The sequence below is a fragment of the Salmo salar genome, chromosome ssa03, assembly GCF_905237065.1.
Source record: "Salmo salar chromosome ssa03, Ssal_v3.1, whole genome shotgun sequence".
Taxonomy (NCBI): domain Eukaryota; kingdom Metazoa; phylum Chordata; class Actinopteri; order Salmoniformes; family Salmonidae; genus Salmo; species Salmo salar.
In genome coordinates, this window is record NC_059444.1 from 212,586 (window position 1) to 235,999 (window position 23,414).

The 23,414-nt window shown below is 45.2% G+C and overlaps 1 long non-coding RNA gene across 1 annotated transcript; it reads left to right on the forward strand.

Annotated features, from left to right (window-relative positions):
- Positions 1-13,652: 13,652 nt before the first annotated feature.
- Positions 13,653-22,541, forward strand: LOC123741885 (uncharacterized). Its single transcript, XR_006769406.1, has 4 exons — positions 13,653-13,809; positions 14,012-14,148; positions 21,595-21,704; positions 22,090-22,541. It is a non-coding gene; the product is annotated as an uncharacterized lncRNA (long non-coding RNA).
- The last annotated feature ends 873 nt before the right edge of the window (positions 22,542-23,414 follow it).

Below are 23,414 nucleotides of genomic sequence, written 5' to 3' on the forward strand. Positions count from 1 at the left end.
GAATTACACACAGGACTCCCCAGACACACCCCTTATTACTGGTGAATGAAGGAGGAATTACACACAGGACTCCTCAGACACACCCCTTATTACTGGTGAAGGAAGGTAGGAATTACACACAGGACTCCCCAGACACACCCCTTATTACTGGTGAAGGAAGGAGGAATTACACAGGACCTCCTCAGACACACCCCTTATTACTGGTGAATGAAGGAAGAATTAACACAGGACTCCTCAGACACAGCCCTTGAGAAGTGTAGTACTCTAATCCGAGCCAGGTCTCATGCAAATGATCAACATGCAAGTTACAGTAAGTCGTTTTCCTTTTTCCCAGTAAGAAGCACGTGACACGCTGACTCTCACACATAGCTGTTGTTACACTCATTCACACTTCTGTACTTAGTGACACCATACTTTCCTCTGATAAACAGGTTGGTAAGAGTATGTGCAATGCAGTTAGTGTCTCTCCACTTGTTCTGATGTCGATATGAGGATGAGGAAGAGGATATGAGAAGTGAGAGTAATTGTAGACCTTAGGCCCTCTCTGAAAAAAAAGACAGAGACATCTCTGAGTAAATATTATCTCTGGTGTCCATGTCACTCAGGAGACAGTAGTTAATATTGTGAGTGCGCCGTCTTGCATTGAGCCATCTACTGTTCATCTTGCTGCTGGTGTCAACATCATATCAGAGTGTCAGTTTAAACCTCTGCTTACAGTTTAACAGGAAGTGAACCGCCAAAGTTTCAAATGGTGTGAATGTTATCGCCATTGAAAAACCTCTGAGATAGATGCAGACATACATTCTAATACATTATCTCTGAATAACTCTCCTCACTGAGACAGTAGAGATTAAAATAACTATACATGGCCATCGATGGTGTGGCAGAAATGTCTTAAACTACTAAGAGTATGAAACTTTAGACTTCTCTGCTGTTTATGTCCTACAGCTATCATGTTGTAGCAGTATGAACAGTTAGACTAGACTTCTCTGCTGTTTATGTCCTGCAGCTATCACATTGTAGCAGTATGAAGAGTTAGACCTAACTTCTCTGCTGTTTATGTCCTGCAGCTATCACATTGTAGCAGTATGAAGAGTTAGACTAGACTTCTCTGCTGTTTATGTGTCCTGCAGCTATCCACGTTGTACCAGTATGAAGAGAGTTAGACCTAACTTCTCTGCTGTTTATGTCCTGCAGCTATCATGTTGCTAGCAGTGTGAAGCGCACGTGTGCACATGCTCAGTCATTTTTTGCAATAACCGTCTTGCATCTTGTCACGCCACGACCATAGACAGCCCTTGGTTCTCTATGGTGTAGTAGGTCAGGGCGTGACAGCGACCGTCAACGGTCCGGAACCTCCAGAGACGGTTAACAGTCCGGAACTCTCCAGCGACGGTCAACGTCCGGAACCTCCAGTGACAGTCAACAGGCCGGAGGATTCTTCTGCGCGGTGCCCAGTCCAGGCACGGCGTCCAGTCCGCTCCATGGCAGGGAGCCTTCCTCTACACCGGTGCCCAGTCCAGGCACGGCGTCCAGTCCCGCTCAAAGCTGAGTTCCTCTCGACGCCGGTGCCCAGTCCAGGCAACGGCGCCAACCCAGCTCCAGTTGCCAGAGCCATCTGCGCCCGGTGCCAGTCCAGGCACGGCGTTCAGCCCGGCGCGATGGCCGGATCCAGGGTCTGAGCGGGGCTACGACCTGCACCGAGCCGCCACCGACACTAATCACCCCTTTCCTCCCCATTTGGTTTCAGGTTTTGTGGCCGGAGTCCGCTACTTTGGGGGTACTGTCACGCCCTGACCATAGAGAGCCCTAGGTCTCTCTATGGTGTAGTAGGTCAGGGTGTGACTAGGGGGTGTTTTAGTCTATATTTTCTATGTTGGTGTTTTTGTATTGTTCCCAGTTAGAGGCAGCTGGTAATCATTGCCTCTGTTTGGGGATCATATTTAGGTAGCAGTTTTCCCACCTGTGTTTTGTGGGATATTGTTTGTTTTGTAGTGCTTGTGACACTACGACTATCACGTTCTTTGTAAGTTTTGTTTCTAGTTTCACTGAAATAAAGATGTGGAACCCAACACACGCTGTGCCTTGGTCCACTCATTTTGAAGAACGTGACACATCTAGCTATCTGGAGACAGTAAATGTAGACCTCAGACCCTGTCTGAGAGAGATAGAGACACCTCTGAATAACTATTATCTCTCTGGTGTCAATGTCACACAGGACCACAGCATAGTGTATAAAAAACTCTACATGGTCATTGATGGCCGACCACAGAGTGCAAGACTTAATGCAGCATTTCCCTAAACTAGTCCTGGAACCCCAGGAGGTGCATGTTTTAGTTTTTTCCATAACAATATACAGCTGATACAAATAATTAACTCTTCATCATCAAGCTGTGATTAGTAGAATCCACTAAATATACGAACTAATCTGCACTGTGGTAAACTAAACTAACATAAACTAAATATACAAACTAATCTTCACTGTGGGAAACAAACATGGTTCTCAGAAAATAAGTCTGGGAGTCACATGGTGTGTGGTTAGTGTCATACTATTGGTTAGACAGTTTCCCCTTTAATGAGGTTGACAGTTAAAACTGTCTCTTACATTAGAATGAGTCACACAGAGGCTCCAGCTGTGCAGAGAACAGACACAAACCTACAACTGAGATAACAGCAGACTTTACAACAGTAGAAGTTACAACAGTAGAAGTTACAACAGTAGAAGTTACAACAGTAGAAGTTACTGCATTTTGAACACACGTGTGTAAAGATGTCAGAGGAAATCTATGAAAAACAGCGATGGATTTAGAGGCAAAAAATAAATGAAATAGAGACCATGGATTTTAATGATCAAATATACAACAACGAAAGACCCATCATGCCCTGCAAGAAGGATGGAGTTGGTGATCAACATTCAGGTAACAGTTTATCCTGGTATAGTGCTTGACACTGACACACACTTACACCCCAACACACACATGCACACACACTCACACATGCACCCGCACACACACACAACTTTTTTGCACTACATTTCCTACACTGACTATATGCATACACACTGGATTCTACAACAGGCTCACATGTACTGACACTGACACCACACACAACATAAATACAGACATTTCTCATTTACATAAATATTCACACCCAAGTCAATACATGTTAGAATCCACGTTTGGCAGCGATTACAACTGTGAGTCTCTGGGTAAGTTGAATCTCTAAGAGCTTTTTCTTTTCAAATTTCTTCAAGATCTGTCAAATTGGTTGTTGATCATTGCTTGGCAACCATTTTGAAGTCTTACCATAGATTTGCAAGCAGATTTAGATCACAACTGTAACTCTGCAAACTCCAGTGTAGATTTGGTCTTGTGTTGTTGGTTGTCTGGTGGAAAGCAGACTGAACCAAGTTTTCTTCTAGGATTTTTCCTGTACTGAGCTCCATTCTATAAAACATTTTATCCTGAAAAACTCCCCATTCCTTAACAATTACAAGCATACCGATAACATGATGCAGCCACCACTATGATTGAAACTATTGAGAGAAGTACTCAGTAATGTGTTGTGTTGGATTGCCCCCTGTATTCAGTACAAAAAAGTGAATTGCTTTGCCACATTTCTTTGCAGTATTACTTAAGTGCCTTGTTGCAAACAAGATGCATGTTTTGGAATATTTTTTATTCTGCACAAGCTTCCTTCTTTTCACTCTGTCAAGTAGGTTAGTATTGTGGAGTAACTACAATGTTGATCCATCCTCAGATATCACCCTGTATCTGTGGTGAAATGTGGCAGAGCAAGAGCGATGTTTGTCAGACCATGAGACATCCTGAAAATCGGTCTTCTCTCAAAATCTTACGTAGCATCTGAACGGTTTGGCCTACAAACTATTATAACCCCTCTATTGAAAGATGAGACTCTCACAAACGGGATGGGGTTCTCCATTTAGGACGTCCACAAGCCTCACACCACTCTGAAGGTCCCTGGTACCAGTAAAAGAAAGTGAATGGAAGTATATATGGAGATAGTTTAGTGCCCAAAATAAGGGGATAAATATATGTTAAAAAAATTACATGTTTCCTGATCTTTCTAATATCTCTCAGATATAGGACAGACACTTCAGAACAAACATCCTTTTGATATTTTTGGGGACTATCTGTTGTTCCATGTCGTGAACCTGTTATTCAATGTGTTTCCATTGGCTAATAGCGTAAATGCCAAATTCAATGCTTCATGTAATAATTTTTTCACATTTGTTTTTATACATTAATGGGTCTTAAAATTATAAATCAAATAGCTAAATAATCCTTGGTATCTTAAAACAATTCCATATGTTGGCTCAGACCCTCCCCTCCCCCGGCTCAGACTCTAGAGGGTTAAACACTATAATTGCAAGCAGAGTGATTCATTGCAACTTATTATGTGACTTGTAAGCAAATGACTTATTATAAATGAGCTTATTTAGGTTGAAGTGGTTGAATACTTATTGAATCAAAACATTTCAGTTTTTCATTTTATATATAAAACCTTATATGTTATAACAGGTCAGTATATAAATATTATGTTATATATAAATATTATGTTATATATATATATATATATATATATATAAACATAATTCCTCTTTGACATTATGGGGTATTGTGTGCAGGTCAGTGATAAAACATCATTTAAAAGTCAGTCAGTAACAACAAAATGTGGAAAAAGGCACTTTTCTGATGGCACTAGCTACCTCTATTACCTCGTACCCCTTCACATCAGCTTGGTACTGTTACTCCCTGTACATAGCTACCTCTATTACCTCGTACCCTACACATCAGCTTGGTACTGGTACTCCCTCTACATAGCTACCCTCTATTACCTCGTGCCCCTTCACATCAGCTTGGTACTGGTACTCCCTGTACATAGCTACCTCTATTACCTCGTACCCCTACACATCAGCTTGGTACTGGTACTCCCCTGTACATAGCTGCCTCTATTACCTCGTACCCCTACACATCAGCTTGGTACTGGTACTCCCTGTACATAGCTACCTCTATTACCTCGTACCCCTACACATCAGCTTGGTCCTGGTACTCCTGTACATAGCTACCTCTATTACCTCGTACCCCTACACATCAGCTTGGTACTGGTACTCCCTGTACATAGCTACCTCTATTACCTCGTACCCCTACACATCGGTAGGTACTCCCTGTACATAGCTACCTCTATTACCTCGTACCCCTTTACATCAGCTTGGTACTGGTACTCCCTGTACATAGCTACCACTATTACCTCGCACCCTACACATCAGCTTGGTACTGGTACTCCCTGTACATAGCTACCTCTATTACCTCGTCCCCTACACATCAGCTTGGTACTGGTACTCCCTGTAGATAGCTACCTCTATTACCTCGTGCACCCCTACACATCAGCTTGGTACTGGTACTCCCTGTACATAGCTACCTCTATTACCTCGTACCCCTTCACATCTGCTTGGTACTGGTACTCCTGTACATAGCTACCTCTATTACCTCGTACCCCTACACATCAGCTTGGTACTGTTACTCCCCTGTACATAGCTACCTCTATTACCTCGTACCCCTTCACATCAGCTTGGTACTGGTACTCCCTGTACATAGCTACCTCTATTACCTCGTCCCCTTCACATCTGCTTGGTACTGGTACTCCCTGCACATAGCTACCTCTATTACCTCGTGACCCCTACACATCAGCTTGGTACTGTTACTCCCTGTACATAGCTACCTCTATTACCTCGTACCCCTACACATCAGCTTGGTACTGGTACTCCCTGTACATAGCTACCTCTATTACCTCGTACCCCTTCACATCAGCTTGGTACTGTTACTCCCTGTACATAGCTACCTCTATTACCTCGTACCCCTTCACATCTGCTTGGTACTGGTACTCCTGTACATAGCTACCTCTATTACCTCGTACCCCTACACATCAGCTTGGTACTGTTACTCCCTGTACATAGCTACCTCTATTACCTCATACCCCTACACATCAGCTTGGTCCTGGTACTCCCTGTATATACAGTGCATTCAGAAAGTATTCACACCCCTTGACTTTCCAAATTTTGTTACGTTACAGCATTATTCTAAAATGTATTTAACCTGTTATGGATAGGGGCAGTATTTTCACGGCCGGATAAAAAACGTACCGATGTAATCTGTTTATTACTCCTGCCCAGAAACTAGAATATGCATATAATTGTTTGATTTGGATAGAAAACACCCTAAAGTTTTAAAACTGTTTGAATGGTGTCTGTGAGTATAACAGAACTCATATGGCAGGCCAAAACCTGAGAAGATTCTGTACAGGAAGTACCCTGTCTGACCATTTCTTGGCTTTCTTTGTCATCTCTATCGAAAATAGAGGATCTCTGCTGTAACTTGACACTTTCTAAGGCTCCCATAGGCTCTCAGAAGGCACCAGAACGTTGAATGATGACTCTGCAGTCCCAGGCTGAAAAACAGTAGCGCATTTGGATAGTGGTCGATCTGAGAACAATGAGACGGGCGTGCACGTGAAGAGTCCATTTTACATTTTCAGTATTTGAACGAAAACGACGTCTCCGGTCGGAATAATATCGCTATTTTACGGAAAAATCGCATAAAATTGATTTTAAACAGCGTTTGACATGCTTCGAAGTACGGTAATGGAATATTTTGAATTTTTTTGTCACGATATGCGCCGGCGCGTCACCCTTCATTAACCTTCGGATAGTGTCTTGAACGCACGAACAAAACGCCGCTTATTTGGATATAACTATGGATTATTTGGAACCAAACTGTCACATAATCCATCGTGGCTGTTGAAAGGAGGACCAAGGCGCAGCGGGAATATGGATGCTCATATTTTAATTTAAAAAAAGGAGTAAAGCATCCACTGAAAAAACAATAAACAAAACAATGAACAGTACTCACGATACGACAGTGTAGCAGGCTAAACCAAAAAAGCAGTGCTCACAACAATTCCCCACAAACACACAGACAAACACACCCAACTAATATAGGACTTCCAATCAAAGGCAACACCACACAGCTGCCTTCAATTGGAAGTCCACCCCAATTACCTCTACATAGAAACACCCAACCTAGACAGAACAAAGAAAACACAACTTCTTCTGCCACGCCCTGACCAACACTTATACACCTACTCCACCTGCTGGTCAGGACGTGACATTACCCCCCCCCCCCCTAAAGGTGCAGACCCCGAATGCACCTTCAAAAGAAAAAATACAGAACACCCAAAACAACCCGTAAATTTCCCCTAACTACAGGGAGGGGAAGGGAGGGTGGCTGCTGTCAACCACGGCACTGTGCTACATCCCCCTCCCCAACCCACCTATGTTGGAGGCGGCTCAGGTTCTGGCCGTTCCAGGCAGTCGGGACAGTCCGGCAGCTCGGGGCAGTCCGGCCGCTCCGGCGGCTCGGGCGGTCCGCCGCTCCGGCGGTTGGGGCGGTCGGGCCACTCTGGCGACTGTTGACTGGCGGGCAGCTCTGGCGACTGTTGACTGGCGGGCAGCTCTGACGACTGTTGACTGGCGAGGGCAGCTCTGACGACTGTTGACTGGCGGGCAGCTCTGACGACTGTTGACTGGCGGGCAGCTCTGGCGACTGTTGACTGGCGGGCAGCTCTGGCGACTGTTGACTGGCGGGCAGCTCTGGCGACTGTTGACTGGCGGGCAGCTCTGGCGACTGTTGACTGGCGGGCAGCTCTGGTGACTGTTAACTGGCGAGGCTGGGTTTACGCACTTGAAGCCTGGTGCGTGGTGCTGGTACTGGGCGTACCAGATTGGGAACACGCACCTCAAGGCTAGTGCGTGTAACGGGAAACACCGGACCGTTGAGTCGCACTGGCAGTCTTAAGCGCAGGCTTGGCATCTCCGGTGCTGGCTCGATGCCTACTTTCTCCTGGCAACGCGTGCGGGTGCTGGTATTGAGCCTACTGGCCTAAAAATACCAGGCCTTACCATGGCACCTACCCCAAAGCACGGGACCTGTCCAGTCTGTTTACTTTTAACAAGGGTGCACGGGGCGCTGGCCTGGGTTTCCAATCTTGCCCCGTCACACAGCCCTTGTGCCCCCCTAAAAAATTATTGGGGGTGCCTCTCGGTCTCCCTTACCCGTCGTGTTCCCCAGTCCTCGCAGAATTCTTCCGCTGCTTGGTCCTGTGTTGGTGGGAAATTCTGTCACATAATCCATTGTGCTGTTGAAAGGAGGACCAAGGCGCAGCGGGAATATGGATGCTCATATTTTTTTTTTAAAAGGAGTAAAGCATCCACTGAAAAAACAATAAACAAAACAATGAACAGTACTCACGATACGACAGTGTAGCAGGCTAAACCAAAAAAGCAGTGCTCACAACAATTCCCCACAAACACACAGACAAACACACCCAACTAATATAGGACTTCCAATCAAAGGCAACACCACACAGCTGCCTTCAATTGGAAGTCCACCCCAATTACCTCTACATAGAAACACCCAACCTAGACAGAACAAAGAAAACACAACTTTTCTGCCACGCCCGACCAACACTTATACACCTACTCCACCTGCTGGTCAGGACGTGACACAAACCAACATTTGTTGTTGAAGTAGAAGTCCTGGGAGTGCATTCTGATGAAGAACAGCAAAGGTAATCCAATTTTTCTTATAGTAAATCTGAGTTTGGTGAGTACCAAACTTGGTGGGTGTCAAATTAGCTAGCCCGTGATGGCGAGCTATCTACCCAGAATATTGCAAAATGTGCTTTCACCGAAAAGCTATTTTAAAATCGGACACCGCGATTGCATAAAGGAGTTCTGTATCTATAATTCTTAAAATAATTGTTATGTTTTTTGTGAACGTTTATCGTGAGTAATTTAGTAAATTCACCGGAAGTGTTCGGTGGGAATGCTAGTTCTGAACGTCACATGCTAATGTAAAAAGCTGGTTTTTGAAATAAATATGAACTTCATTGAACAAAACATGCATGTATTGTATAACATAATGTCCTAGGGTTGTCATCTGATGAAGATCATCAAAGGTTAGTGCTGCATTTAGCTGTGGTTTTGTTTTTTGTGACATTATATGCTAGCTTGACAAATGGGTATCAGATTATTTCTGGCTGGATACTCTCCTGACATAATCTAATGTTTTGCTTTTGTTGTAAAGCCTTTTTGAAATCGGACAGTGTGGTTAGATAAAGGAGAGTCTTGTCTTTAAAATGGTGTAAAAATAGTCATATGTATGGAATCTTCTCAGGTTTTGGCCTGCCATTTGAGTTCTGTTATACTCAGACACCATTCAAACAGTTTTAGAAACTTTAGGGTGTTTTCAATCCAAAGCCAATAAATATATGCATGGGTTTTCATTGAGAATCTAGAATTTTAAGGCAGTTGCTTGCAGTTCCTATCGCTTCCACTGGATGTCAACAGTCTTTAAAAATTTGTTGATGTTTTTCCTTTGTGTAATGAAGAAGTAGCCCTGTTCAGAAAGAGGGTCGAGTGAAGTGTACTGTTTGATAGAGGCGCGTGACCTGAAACACTCTCCACTTTGTTTTCCTCCGGTATTGAACGCAGTTTATCCCGTCTTAAATTTTATCGATTATTTACGTAAAAAAATACCTAAAGTTGTATTAGGAAAGTTGTTTGAAGTGCTGGGACAAAGATTACAGGTAATTTCTGAGAGATTTTGTAGTCATATTGCGCAAGTTGTTACCGGTGTTTCTCCTGGATCAAACGTGGACATTTTGGATATATAACGACGGAATTAATCAAACAAAAGGACCATTTGTGATGTTTATGGGACATATTGGAGTGCCAACAGAAGAAGCTCGTCATTTTTACATTTACATTTACGTCATTTAGCAGACGCTCTTATCCAGAGCGACTTACAAATTGGTGCATTCACCTTAAGATATCCAGTGGAACAACCACTTTACAATAGTACATCTATATGTTTTTTTTGGGGGGGGGGGCGGGGGGGGTTAGAAGGATTACTATATCCTATCCCAGGTATTCCTTAAAGAGGTGGGTTTTCAGGTGTCTACGGAAGGTGGTGATTGACTCCGCTGTCCTGGCGTCGTGAGGGAGCTTGTTCCACCATTGGGGTGCCAGAGCAGCGAACAGTTTTGACTGGGCTGAGCGGGAACTGTGCTTCCAAGAGCGGTAGGGGGGCCAGCAGGCCAGAGGTGGATGAACGCAGTGCCCTTGTTTGGGTGTAGGGCCTGATCAGAGCCTGAAGGTACGGAGGTGCCGTTCCCCTCACAGCTCCGTAGGCAAGCACCATGGTCTTGTAGCAGATGCGAGCTTCAACTGGAAGCCAGTGGAGTGTGCGGAGGAGCGAGGTGACGTGAGAGAACTTGAGAAGGTTGAACACCAGACGGGCTGCGGCGTTCTGGATGAGTTGTAGGGGTTTGATGGCACAGGCAGGGAGCCCCGCCAACAGGGATTTGCAGTAATCCAGACGGGAGATGACAAGTGCCTGGATTAGGACCTGCGCCACTTCCTGTGTAAGGCAGGGTCGTACTCTGCGAATGTTGTATAGCATGAACCTACAGGATCGGGTCACCGCCTTGATGTTAGCGGAGAACGACAGGGTGTTGTCCAGGGTCACGCCGAGGCTCTTAGCACTCTGGGAGGAGGACACAATGGAGTTGTCCACCGTGATGGCGAGATAAAGGCAAGGCGTTAATTATATGTTATTTCTGAGTTTTGTGTCACGCCTGGCGGGATGAAATATGATTGTCAGTGTTTGTTTGATGGTGTGCTGTCCTGAGATTATAGCATGGTTTGCTTTCGCCGTAAAGCCATGTTGAAATCTGACACGGTGGCTAGAAAAACAAGAAGTTCAGCTTTAATTTGGTGTGTGCACTTGAAAGTTAAATATTTTAAATATATTTTTTTAAATTTGGCACTCTGCCATTTCACCGGATGTTGTCAAATCGATCCCGTTAACAACCCTCCAGACGAGCTTCAATGCCATACAACTCTCCTTCCGTGGCCTCCAACTGCTCCTAAACAACTAAATGCATGCTTTTCAACCGATCGCTGCCTGCACCTGCCCGCCTGTCCAGCATCACTACTCTGGACGGTTCTGACTTAGAATATATGGACAACTACAAATACCTGGGTGTCTGGTTAGACTGTAAACTCTCCTTCCAGACTTACATCAAACATCTCCAATCCAAAGTTAAATCTAGAATTGGCTTCCTATTTCGCAACAAAGCATCCTTCACTCATGCTGCCAAACATACCCTCGTAAAACTGACCATCCTACCGATCCTCGACTTGGCGATGTCATTTACAAAATAGCCTCCAATACCCTACTCAACAAACTGGATGCAGTCTATCACAGTGCCATCCGTTTTGTCACCAAAGCCCCATATACTACCCACCACTGCGACCTGTACGCTCTCGTTGGCTGGCCCTCGCTTTATAATCTCCGCCAAGCCCACTGGCTCCAGGTCATCTACAAGACCCTGCTTAGGTAAAGTCCCCCTTCTCTCCGCTCACTGGTCACCATAGCAGCACCCACCTGTAGCACGCACTCCAGCAGGTATATCTCTCTGGTCACCCCCAAAGCCAATTCCTCCTTTGGCCGTCTCTCCTTCCAGTTCTTTGCTGCCAATGACTGGAACGAACTACAACAATCTCTGAAGCTGGAAACACTTATCTCCTCACTAGCTTTAAGCACCAGCTGTCAGAGCAGCTCACAGATCACTGCACCTGTACGTAGCCCATCTATAATTTAGCCCAAACAACTACCACTTCCCCTACTGTATTTATTTATTTTGCTCCTTTGCACCCCATTATCTCTATTTCTACTTTGCACTTTCTTCTACTACAAATTTACCATTCCAGTGTTTTACTTGCAATATTGTATTTACTTTGCCACCATGGCCTTTTTTTGCCTTTACCTCCCTTATCTCACCTCATTTGCTCACATTCTATATAGAGTTATTTTTCTACTGTATTATTGACTGTATGTCAATAATAAGGTGAAATAAAAAATAAAATAAAAAGACGGGCGAGGAGCTGTCCGTTGTGAGCGTTGGAATCAAGGGGTGAATCGAGTGGAACAGTGTCCAAGCCCGACTGTTAACGACACCACAGTCCAGGAAACTCTCTTCGGCGCCTGAGTCAGTGAGAGCAGGCAGAGGGAAAAGCCAGGCTCTGCAACACGAGGGCACCGTCAAGCAGGTGTCTGGGGGGAGATGGGCCGGCGATTTGGCTCAACAGTATATCCCCCACTACTGCTGAGCACCACTTTTGCTGGACGCAGGGAACAAGTGGAGACAAAGTGACCAACCTGGCCACAGAACAGGCAGCTTCTAGTGCTGATTTGCCGCTGCCTCTCCTCTGGAGAGAGACGGGCCCGGCCGAGCTACATGGAGGCAGCCAGTCAGGAAGGAAATCTTGACCCGTTCACTACCATAAGAGTTGGGCTGCTGCTCGAATACTAGTGAACATTGTACCAAAAAGGCTCTGTGTCTAGATTGATCAAGACAATTTTTATGGATGAGGGAAAAAAACAATTGAATCCATTTTAGAATAAGGCGTAACAAAATGTAGAAAAAGTCAAGAGGTCTGAAAACTTTCCAAATGCACTGTAGCCATGTTATTTTGACTTGTTATTCTTCTTAGTTTTTTCACTGTGTATTTATTTATTGTGTCGCTATTTTAAATGTTGTATCTTCAACTCGGCATTGTTGGAAAAGGACCCGTAATTCAGCATTTTACTATTAGCATACACCTGTTGTTTACCAATCAAATGACAAATTACGTTTCATTTTGATTGAAATAGGTGCCGGCAGTCATTTGGGTACCTGGACTCTGCATTATGTTCAAGCCAATCATCTGTTAGAGGTTCTGGAACTCAGTTCTGGTGGTCTGTTCCATGTCAACCATGCGTTTTTCAAAGAGAAACTGGACACATATGTAGAAACCAACTACAACGCTGATAAAGAGCAAGTTCTTATGGTAATCATTTGTGCTTCAGTGTTTTGTCAGTGGTGGAAGAGATACTCTGGAGCTGTTGCAGTGTGTCTGGGGCTGCTGTGTGTTCTCCTACTGGCTGGGATCATAGGCCTGTTACTCTACCGTGAGTTTGATATGTTCTCACTCAAACATTCTTCATCATCAGTGATGTAATGACCAGGGTTCAATTACATTTACATTTCAGTCAATTCCATTCAGAAAGTAAGCCAAATTTAAATTCCAAAAATTGGAAATCAATTGGAATTCCAGTGTATTTCCTGAATTGACTGGAATTGAATGCAACTGACCCCAACCTTGGTAATGTCTGATTAACTTTTCCACTGTTACCTTGTTCAATGATCTCATTATTTCAGAGAGAAACCAATTGACCAGTTACAACACCCTGACCAAAGATGGAGACCAGTTACAGACCAGCGGCAACAACTTGAGAGACCAGCTACAGACTAGCAACAACACCCTGACCAAAGAGAGAGACCAGCGACAGACTAGCAACAGCACCCTGACCAAAGAGAGAGACCAGCTACAGACCAGTTACAACACCCTGATCAAAGAGAGAGACCAGCTACAGACCAGTTACAACACCCTGACCAAAGAGAGAGACCAGCTACAGACCAGTTACAACACCCTGATCAAAGAGAGAGACCAGCTACAGACTAGCAACAACTCCCTGACCAAACAGAGAGACCAGCTACAGACCAGCTACAACACCCTGACCAAAGAGAGAGACCAGCTACAGACCAGATACAACACCCTGACCAAAGAGAGAGACCAGCTACAGAAAGAGATAGAACGTCTGAAACAATCTTTAGTTGAGAAAGGTGAGTCAAATAGTCTCATGACTATTCTGTTTGACAGTCTCTGTATCAGTTCACGTCACTTACAGACAGGAATTTAACTTATATTAAATGAAAAATGATGCTTCCAAACCGTCCATTAGTTAGTGTCTTCCTTGAGTGTTTGATTGATACTTAATTAAACGTCGTATTAAAGTGACTAAAGCAAGAAATGTTCAACTTCTAGTGTGTCCGCAAGAATGGAAGAAGCTTGGTAGCAGTTGTTACTATGTCTCTACTGAGTACAAATCCTGGGAGGAGAGCAGACAGGACTGCAGAAATAGAGGAGCAGACCTGGTGGTCATCAACAGCGAAGAGAAACAGGTGTGTGACAAAGCGAGAGGGTGAGTGAGTGAGTGAGTGAGTGAGTGAGTGAGTGAGTGAGTGAGTGAGTGAGTGAGTGAGTGACAAAAGAGAGTGAGACAGGGATGCAGCTTAAGCCCCACCCTCTTCAACATATATATCAACGAATTGACGAGGGCACTAGAACAGTCTGCAGCACCCGGTCTCACCCTACTATAATCTGAAGTCAAATGTCTACTGTTTGCTGATGATCTGGAGCTTCTGTCCCCAACCAAGGAGGGCCAACAGCAGCACCTAGATCTTCTGCACAGATTCTATCAGACCTGGGCCCTGACAGACCTGGGCCCTGACAGTAAATCTCAGTAAGACAAAAATAATGGGTGTTCCATAAAAGGTCCAGTTGCCAGGACCATGAATAAAAATTCCATCTAGACACCGTTGCCCTAGAGCACACAAAACTATACATATCTCGGTCTAAACATCAGCTCCACAGGTAACTTCCACAAAGCTGTGACCGATCTGAGAGACAAGGCAAGAAGGGCCTTCTATGCCATCAGAAGGAACATAAAATTGACATACCAATTAGGATCTGGCTAAACATTGTTTTAATCAGTTATAGAACCCATTGCCGCTCACCAACCAAGAATTCACAAAATGGGACAAACATCAAATTGAGACTCTGCATACATCATTCTAAAAATATCCTCTGTGTACAATGTAAAACACCAAATGATGCATACAAAGCAGAATTAGGCCGATACCCGCTAATTATCAAATTCCAGAAAAGAGTCGTTAAATTCTACAACCACCTAAAAGGAAGCGATTCCCAAACCTTCCATAACAAAGCCATCACCTACAGAGAGATGAATCTGGAGAAGAGTCCCCTAAGCAAGCTGGTCCTGGGTCTCTGTTCAAAAACACAAACAGACCCCACAGAGCACCAGGACAGCAACACAATTACACAAATAATAATTACTTGACATGTTAGAAAGTATTAACAAAAAAATAGAGCAAACTAGAATGATATCTGGCTCTAAACAGAGAGAACACAGTGGTAGAATACCTGACCCCTGTGACTGACCCAGACTTAAGGAAAGCTTTGACTATATACAGACTCAGTGAGTATAGCCTTGTATTGAGAAAGGCCGCCGTAGGCACACCTGGCACTCAACAGAAGACCGGCTACAGTGGGGGAAAAAAGTATTTGATCCTCTGTTGATTTTGTACGTTTGCCCACTGACAAAGAAAGGATCAGTCTATAATTCTAATGGTTGGTTTATTTGAACAGTGAGAGACAGAATAACAACAAAATATCCAGAAAAACGCATGTCAGAAATTTTATAAATTGATTTGCATTTTTATTTTCTTTACTATCTTTATTGATTTATTTAGTACTTTAACTACTTGCAAATAATATGACATTTGAAATATCTTTATTGTTTTGGAACTTTTGTAAGTATAATGTTTACTGTTCATTTGTATTGTTTATTTCAGTTTTGTTTATAATCTAGTTAACTTGCTTTGACAATGTAAACATATGTTTCGAGAGAGAGAGAGAGAGAGAGAGAGAGAGACTTTTGACTTTCTTTACTGAAACATTCTCATTTCATTTAAAACTCACCACCCAACCTCCCCCTTAAAAATAAAACCAAAAATACATCCTGTAATGCATACATGTACCATACTTGCCTTTCCAGCAACCACATGATACAAACCAACATCACAATACTCAAGACAATACCCACTCCTACAACCGTATATCCAAAACATCTTCCCCAGCTATACAGACAGCCCCCCAACACACCATATCTCCTGAAACATCTCCACACTTTTTATCATTTTATAGAACTCAAACTCAACCCTAAGGCGCGCAGAGACCATCCCATTAAACAATAATAAAGGGTCTGTTATCCCCCCACCTTTGACCCTGTTCCTCCTTGTTAGCCAAATAGCTAACTTTGCCTGAGCAAACAGAAAATTCAACAAAACACATTTTTCCTTCTCCTTACTTGAATACCTGTATCCCATTATGAACACCCCACCAGTAAAGACCACCCCCAACCTCTCACACAGACATTCCAACAGAGACATTAATGGCATTAATCTGGTGCACACAGAAAACACATGAATCACAGTTTCTTTCATTTTACAGAAAGGACACTCCTGCCCGGCTCCCGGTTCAACCCGTGCCAACCAGCTGTTATTGGCCAGGGCTCCATGAAGAACCCTCCACTGGAGGTCCCCTGACCTCTTTGGTACTGGGGGTTTGTAGAGCCCCCTCCATCTAAAACCCACCATACTCTCCGCTCCACATACACCCTGCCACTGATGTGCCTTCACTCCTGTTAGGCTCCTAATGTTCCTCACCTTAACACAGAGGTTGTAGAGGGCTTTACCTCCCACCCCTTCAAACTCCCCCAGGCTCGGAGTGTTAAAATCTAACAAGTCCTCCAGACCCCCTTGCCAGTCTCCAGTCTCTGCCGTCACCTGCAGTGGCGGAAACATTGGTGGCCCCTCTCCCTTTGGCTGCTCAAACATCCCCCTTACCGGCTCAGACGGTGCCTCCTGGACCTCCTCCAGGAATCTCTCCAGCAGCCTAAGAGACGTTATTCCTGTTTGCTGTGCCAAGACTTCCGGGCTTTTCCACCCCTCCTCTCCCAGGAGTCTCAAGTCACCCAGCCTTTTTACACCCCCTGCCATCAGTTGCCTCTGCAGGGTGGCCGACTGGACCGATCTCAGAGGGATGGCTGGGTTGTGGAAGATAGGCTCCTCCCACACCCACAGCCCAGGCTCCACACCCCCTTCTCGTGTGTGCCTTAGCAGCTGCCAGGCCCTCAGCACCGCAGAGTAAAAATCTGAGAGACCTGCTGTACTCAGCCTCTCCAGCTTCATGAGGAACAGCTGCCGGTCCAACCCTAAATCTCCAGCTCTCCTCAGCAGCGCGCATGCTGGTTCCCTCCAGCCAACATCAGTATGGTACAGCAGTCTCTGTGCCGCCTTTAGCCGGAAAGCAGCCATCCTGCTCTCCAGTTCCACCAGGCCCTGTCCTCCTTCGTGGACGGTCATATACAACACTGCCGCCCTCAGCCAGTGATGGCCCGACCAGAAGAAGTCCACCAGCTTGCGTTGCAGGTCTGCGAGCAGACCGGCGGGGGGGTTGAGGACAGCAAGTTTATGCCACAGGGAAGATGTCACCAGGTTGTTAATTGTCAGCACCCTCCCTCTATATGACACTTGGGACAGGAGCCACCTCCACCTGGCCAGTCTTGACACCACTGCCTGTGACAGCCCCTCCCAGTTCTTCCTGACCCACCTCTCCGAGCCCAGGTACACCCCCAACACTTTAAGCCCTTCACAACCCCACTGCAAACCCCCTGGAAGCAGAGGAGGAGCCCTATCCCCCCATGCCTCACATAACAGAGCTTTGCTCTTGCCCCAGTTTACCTTAGCTGATGAAGCTCCCTCGTACACCTTCAGACTGGTCTCCAGTGCCTGCATATCCTTACCATCCCTGACCATCACAGAAATAATCATCTGCATATGCTGACACTGCTATGCCTGTCACCACACCCATACCTGTCCAGCACACTCCCTGCAGTCTCCTGCGTAGCAGGCCTAAAAAAGGCTCAATGGCTAATGTGTATAACTGCCCAGATAGAGGGCATCCTTGTCTAATGCCCCGTCTCACCCAGACTGGCCTACTGAGCCCCCCTCCCACCTTAACCATACATGACGCCCCAGCATACAACAGCTTCACACAGGTCAAAAAACTCCTCCCAAACCCAAACACAGACATCACATTAAACAGATATTCATGGTCCACTCTGTCAAAAGCCTTCTCTTGATCTAAAGAGACCAGTCCAAAGTTCACATTAGAACCTCTCGACAAGTCCAACATGTCCCTAATTAAGAACAGGTTGTCCGTGATTGAGCGTCCCGTTACACAATATGTTTGGTCCTTAAGTACTATCGAGTCCAAGTGGGACTTCAGTCTGTTAGAGAGGACCTTGGCAAATATCTTGTAGTCCGCACAGAGCAATGCCACAGGCCTCCAGTTCTTAAGTTCACACAAGTCCCCTTTTTTGGGCAGGAGAGTCAGAGCCGCCCGACGGCAGCTCATCGGCAACTCTCCTACCCCGACGCATTCACGCAACACGCAAAAGAAGTCCTGTCCAATTATTCCCCAGAATTTTTTATAAAACTCCACTGGGAGTCCATCGACCCCCGGTGCACGACCGGGGACATCTGGGTTACGGCCTCTGCCAGTTCATGGGACAACAGAGGAACGTCCAAATCGTCCCTCTGTGCCAGAGAGAGTTTAGGGAGTCCTGTGAACAAGACCTGAGCACACAAAGGATCACACTCTTCTGCCCTATACAATTCAGTATAAAACTCCACAGTCCGCTCCCGCATCTCACCCACCACAGAGGTCACCCGCCCATCAGACAGCCGTAGACAATGCATACCTTTGGTTTCACTGCTCTGTCTTTCCAAACCAAAGAAGAAGGAGCTGGGAGCATCCATCTCATTGAGCATGGAGAATCTAGCTCTTACAAGTGCTCCCTTTGCTTTAACCTGGAAAAAACTGCCCAGGTCCCTGCGTAATTCAGCTAAATTAGCCTGGAGGCCTACATTGCCTTGCCCCACCATCTCTACCTCCATCTCACTAATACACCGCTCTAGTTCCCCCAATACTCTCCTAGCCTCTGAGGATGAGAGAGCTGTGTATTGTTGACAGAAAAGCCGAATTTGGACTTTCCCCACATCCCACCATTGGCTCAGAGACTCATACTCCTCTATTTGCTGCCTCCACCTTTCCCAGAAGGTCTGGAAACCTGCGCAAAAAGTGGCATCTTGTAAGAGCTTTACATTGAATTTCCAATAGGATACCTGCCGGGGCCCTGGTGAAATAGACAGCCGAGCCATGGTTATGTGATGATCGGAAAACCCCACCGGGAGAATGGTAGCGCCCAACAGCCTATTGCTCCGATTCCTAGACATATAAAACCGATCAAGTCGGGCTGCACCCACCCTAGCCCCAAAAACCTTCACCCATGTGTACTGTCTTGTGTTCGGATGTTTAGTTCTCCAAACATCCACTAAGTCGAACTGATTAATAATGTCCCTTAACACTCCCACTGACACTGAATGAGGCTCTTCCCCATTTCTGTCTTTTGTAAAATACATTGTGAAGTTCCAGTCCCCTCCGACCACCAGTGTCTCCTCAGGCGCTACCTGTGAGAGTTCCTGTCTAAGACTCCCAAATAGAACCCCTTTTTCTCTCCCTGTGTTAGGCGCATACACATTTATAAAGACAAAACCCATGTTGTTAATTTCTGCTTTAACAACAAGGAGCCTACCCCTACACACCTCCTTTGAGGAGCAAATTTTGACAGACAGACCCGGTGCAAAAAGGACTGCCACTCCTGCACTAAGATTTGTCCCATGGCTCAACACACTTGCCCCTTTCCACCAGAGCCCCCAATCGACTTCATTCAACACATCACTATGTGTCTCCTGCAGAAACAACACCTGTACTTTTTTTTGTTTTACATATTCACCCAACACACTCCTCTTTCCCGCATCTCTGGCGCCATTTATATTGAGCGAGCCTACGCGAAGAGTCTCCATAAGAAGTGGGAGAAAAGCCAGCAGAGAAAAAAGACCAATAGCAAAGCTCAAAAGTCCCAGTGTCAGAAAGAAAGTATACATCTAAACAGTGTCCGAAGGTAAACCCTTACGCACTGTTGTGACCCACTTCCTCAACCTAAACCGTTTCCTGGGTGAGAGGACACCATGCCCCTCATTTTTCACAGCATGTTGTACTGATCGTACAAACTTTCTTGAATCAGGGAAAAAAGCCTCAAGATTAACTTTTTTCCCCTTGGTCTCATTCAGGAACTTTGTCAGTTCTCTCAACGTGTACTTAGACCCCTCTGCTTGACTGGCTGTCAGCTCCGGGCCTATTGAAGAGGAGTCTGAAAAAAATATCTCCTCATCCTCTTCCTCAGACTCAATTTCCTCCTCATCTCTATCTCCCACCCTGACCACCTGCTCTTCCTCTCTGGTCAGGGCATCCCCCACAGCAACAGGCAAAATTTCCATTGTGCCTTTAACCACACCCTTTTTCCTTTTCCGCTTGGCACCCTCCTCCTCCCCCCTAGTCTCTTACACTTCCCCACTATACTCTCCTCATCCACTAGCATAACCTGACTAGACCTAGCATCCTCTACACCACCCTCCATAGCATGACTAGGCCCAGCATCATTTACACCATCCTCCATATCATAGCTAAGCCCAGCCTCAGCTACCCCACCATCTCTAGCCTGACTAGGCTTAGCCTCCACTACCCCACCATCTCTAGCCTGACTAGACCCAGCCTCCGCTACACCACCATCTCTAGCCTGACTAGACCCAGCCTCCACTACACCACCATCTCTAGTCTGACTAGACCCAGCCTCTGCTGTCTGCATCTCATTTCCCCCTGCACTTTGACCTCGATTTCCCCCACCGGCGCTTGTACCCTCACTTTGTCTATGGCCTTTATGTGGGCACGCAAAGCTCTTATGCCCCAAATCCCCACACTCAAAACACCGTAGACTGTCTGTGCTGGCAAACCCTGCATAGAGCCCCTCCCCATGCCTCACTTTAAAATGCACATTTAGCTGTTGCTCATTGTTGTTCAGAAACATAAACACTTGCCTCCGGAACGAAACAACGTGCTTAACAGCAGCTGCCTGAAAACCTGCCGACAGTACACGAAACCCGCTAGCAAACTTACCAAAACGACTCAGCTCTTTCCTGATTTGATAGTCCGTAATAAACGGAGGTAAATTTGCAACAACTACTCTTGTCGAAGGGGTGGAAAGAGGTAAAACTGGCACCAACACATCCCTTACAAATATTCCGCTAGCAATTAGCCTACCAACCAAATGTTCTCTTTTCATGAACACCACCACCGCTTTGTTCATTCTAGAAGCAGAATGTATAAATTCAGCTACTACCTGTTCGTCGACCGCGAGCAGAACCTCCTCCACCTTAACTCCATTCTCAGGAACACACCTGAATCCATGCCGTATCGACAGCGTCTCCTCCGCGCTAGGCTGAGAAGCCATCGCGCATACCACACCTTGCAAACCCCAGAAACCTTACTCTGTCCTCTTCCACCCTAACTCTGAAAAAAAACGGTGGATACCGCTAAAACAAATATTGCATTAACCCTCCACCATAGAAAATAAAATGTAAGAAAAAGATCAAGAAAAGAGTCTAGAAAGTTAGGACAGAGTCCTCCGCACCAAACACTCAAACTCCAAAAAACTCCCAGCATGCACACACACACACAAGAGAGAGAGAGAGAGAGAGAGAGAGAGAGAGAGAGAGAGAGAGAGAGAGAGAGAGAGAGAGAGAGAGAGAGAGAGAGAGAGAGAGAGAGAGATTAACAATGTTGTCTCTCTCCCTTAACTACAGACATTGGTCAATTGGTTATGTGGAGTATATGACTATGTCTGGATTGGTCTGACTGACTCTGTTACTGAGGGGACCTGGAAATGGGTGGACGACACACCACTGACCACAAAGTAAGACATTCATGAATTCTGTGTCACTATGACGTCACTGTCTGGGGTAGTAGGTTCAGAGTGGACAGTCTGATTCTATGTGTTGTTTCTCCTACAGGTATTGGAACAGTGGACAGTCTGATTCTATGTGTTGTTTCTTCTACAGGTATTGGAACAGTGGACAGTCTGATTCTATGTGTTGTTTCTCCTACAGGTATTGGAACAGTGGACAGTCTGATGCTATGTGTTGTTTCTCCTACAGGTATTGGAACAGTGGACAGCCTGATTCTGTGTGTTGTTTCTCCTACAGGTATTGGAACAGTGGACAGTCTGATTCTATGTGTTGTTTCTTCTACAGTTATTGGAACAGTGGACAGTCTGATTCTATGTGTTGTTTCTTCTACAGTTATTGGAACAGTGGAGAGCCTAATGGTGGCGTGGCTGACAACTGTGTGTATTTCTACTCCTGGACATCAGACAAAGGAGAATGGTGGGACTATTACTGTTCCTATAAATACAGATGGATCTGTGAGAAATAGGATTCATCCTCGGTACTCTGAACTGCTAAATAGGATTATGCTAAGTACTATCAATCGTAAACTTTTTTCTGCTTATTCAATTTACCTTGTCAAGTACATACAATATATAACAATACAAATGTATAATACATTATAATAAAAATAACAAAACATATGCAATAACAATACAATGAACTGATAACAGAAGGACTGTTCTCTTTATTGTCGTAGTAATTCACCACTAAGGACTCAAAGTAAAAGGAAATGAATCCTGAGTTGACTGTTCAGCTACTGTAGGTTATTCTCCATATAGCTGAGTTGACTGTTCAGCTACTGTAGGTTATTCTCCATATGGCTGAGTTGACTGTTCAGCTACTGTAGGTTATTCTCCATATGGCTGAGTTGACTGTTCAGCTACTGTAGGTTATTCTCCATATGGCTGAGTTGACTGTTCAGCTACTGTAGGTTATTCTCCATATGGCTGAGTTGACTGTTCAGCTACTGTAGGTTATTCTCCCATACGGCTGAGTTGACTGTTCAGTTACATGCTACTGTAGGTTATTCTCCCATATGGCTGAGTTGACTGTTCAGCTACTGTAGGTTATTCTCCCATATGGCTGAGTTGACTGTTCAGCTACTGTAGGTTATTCTCCATATGGCTGAGTTGACTGTTCAGCTACTGTAGATTATTCTCCCATATAGCTGAGTTGACTGTTCAGCTACTGTAGGTTATTCTCCCATATGGCTGAGTTGACTGTTCAGCTACATGCTACTGTAGGTTATTCTCCATACGGCTGAGTTGACTGTTCAGCTACTGTAGGTTATTCTCCATATGGCTGAGTTGACTGTTCAGGTACTGTAGGTTATTCTCCATATGGCTGAGTTGACTGTTCAGCTACTGTAGGTTATTCTCCCATATGGCTGAGTTGACTGTTCAGCTACTGTAGGTTACTCTCCCATATGGCTTAGTTGACTGTTCAGCTACTGTAGGTTACTCTCCCATATGGCTGAGTTGACTGTTCACTTACTGTAGGTTATTCTCCATATGGCTGAGTTGACTGTTCAGCTACTGTAGGTTATTCTCCATATGACTGAGTTGACTGTTCAGCTACATGCTACTGTAGGTTATTCTCCATATGGCTGAGTTGACTGTTCAGCTACTGTAGGTTATTCTCCATATGGCTGAGTTGACTGTTCAGCTACATGCTACTGT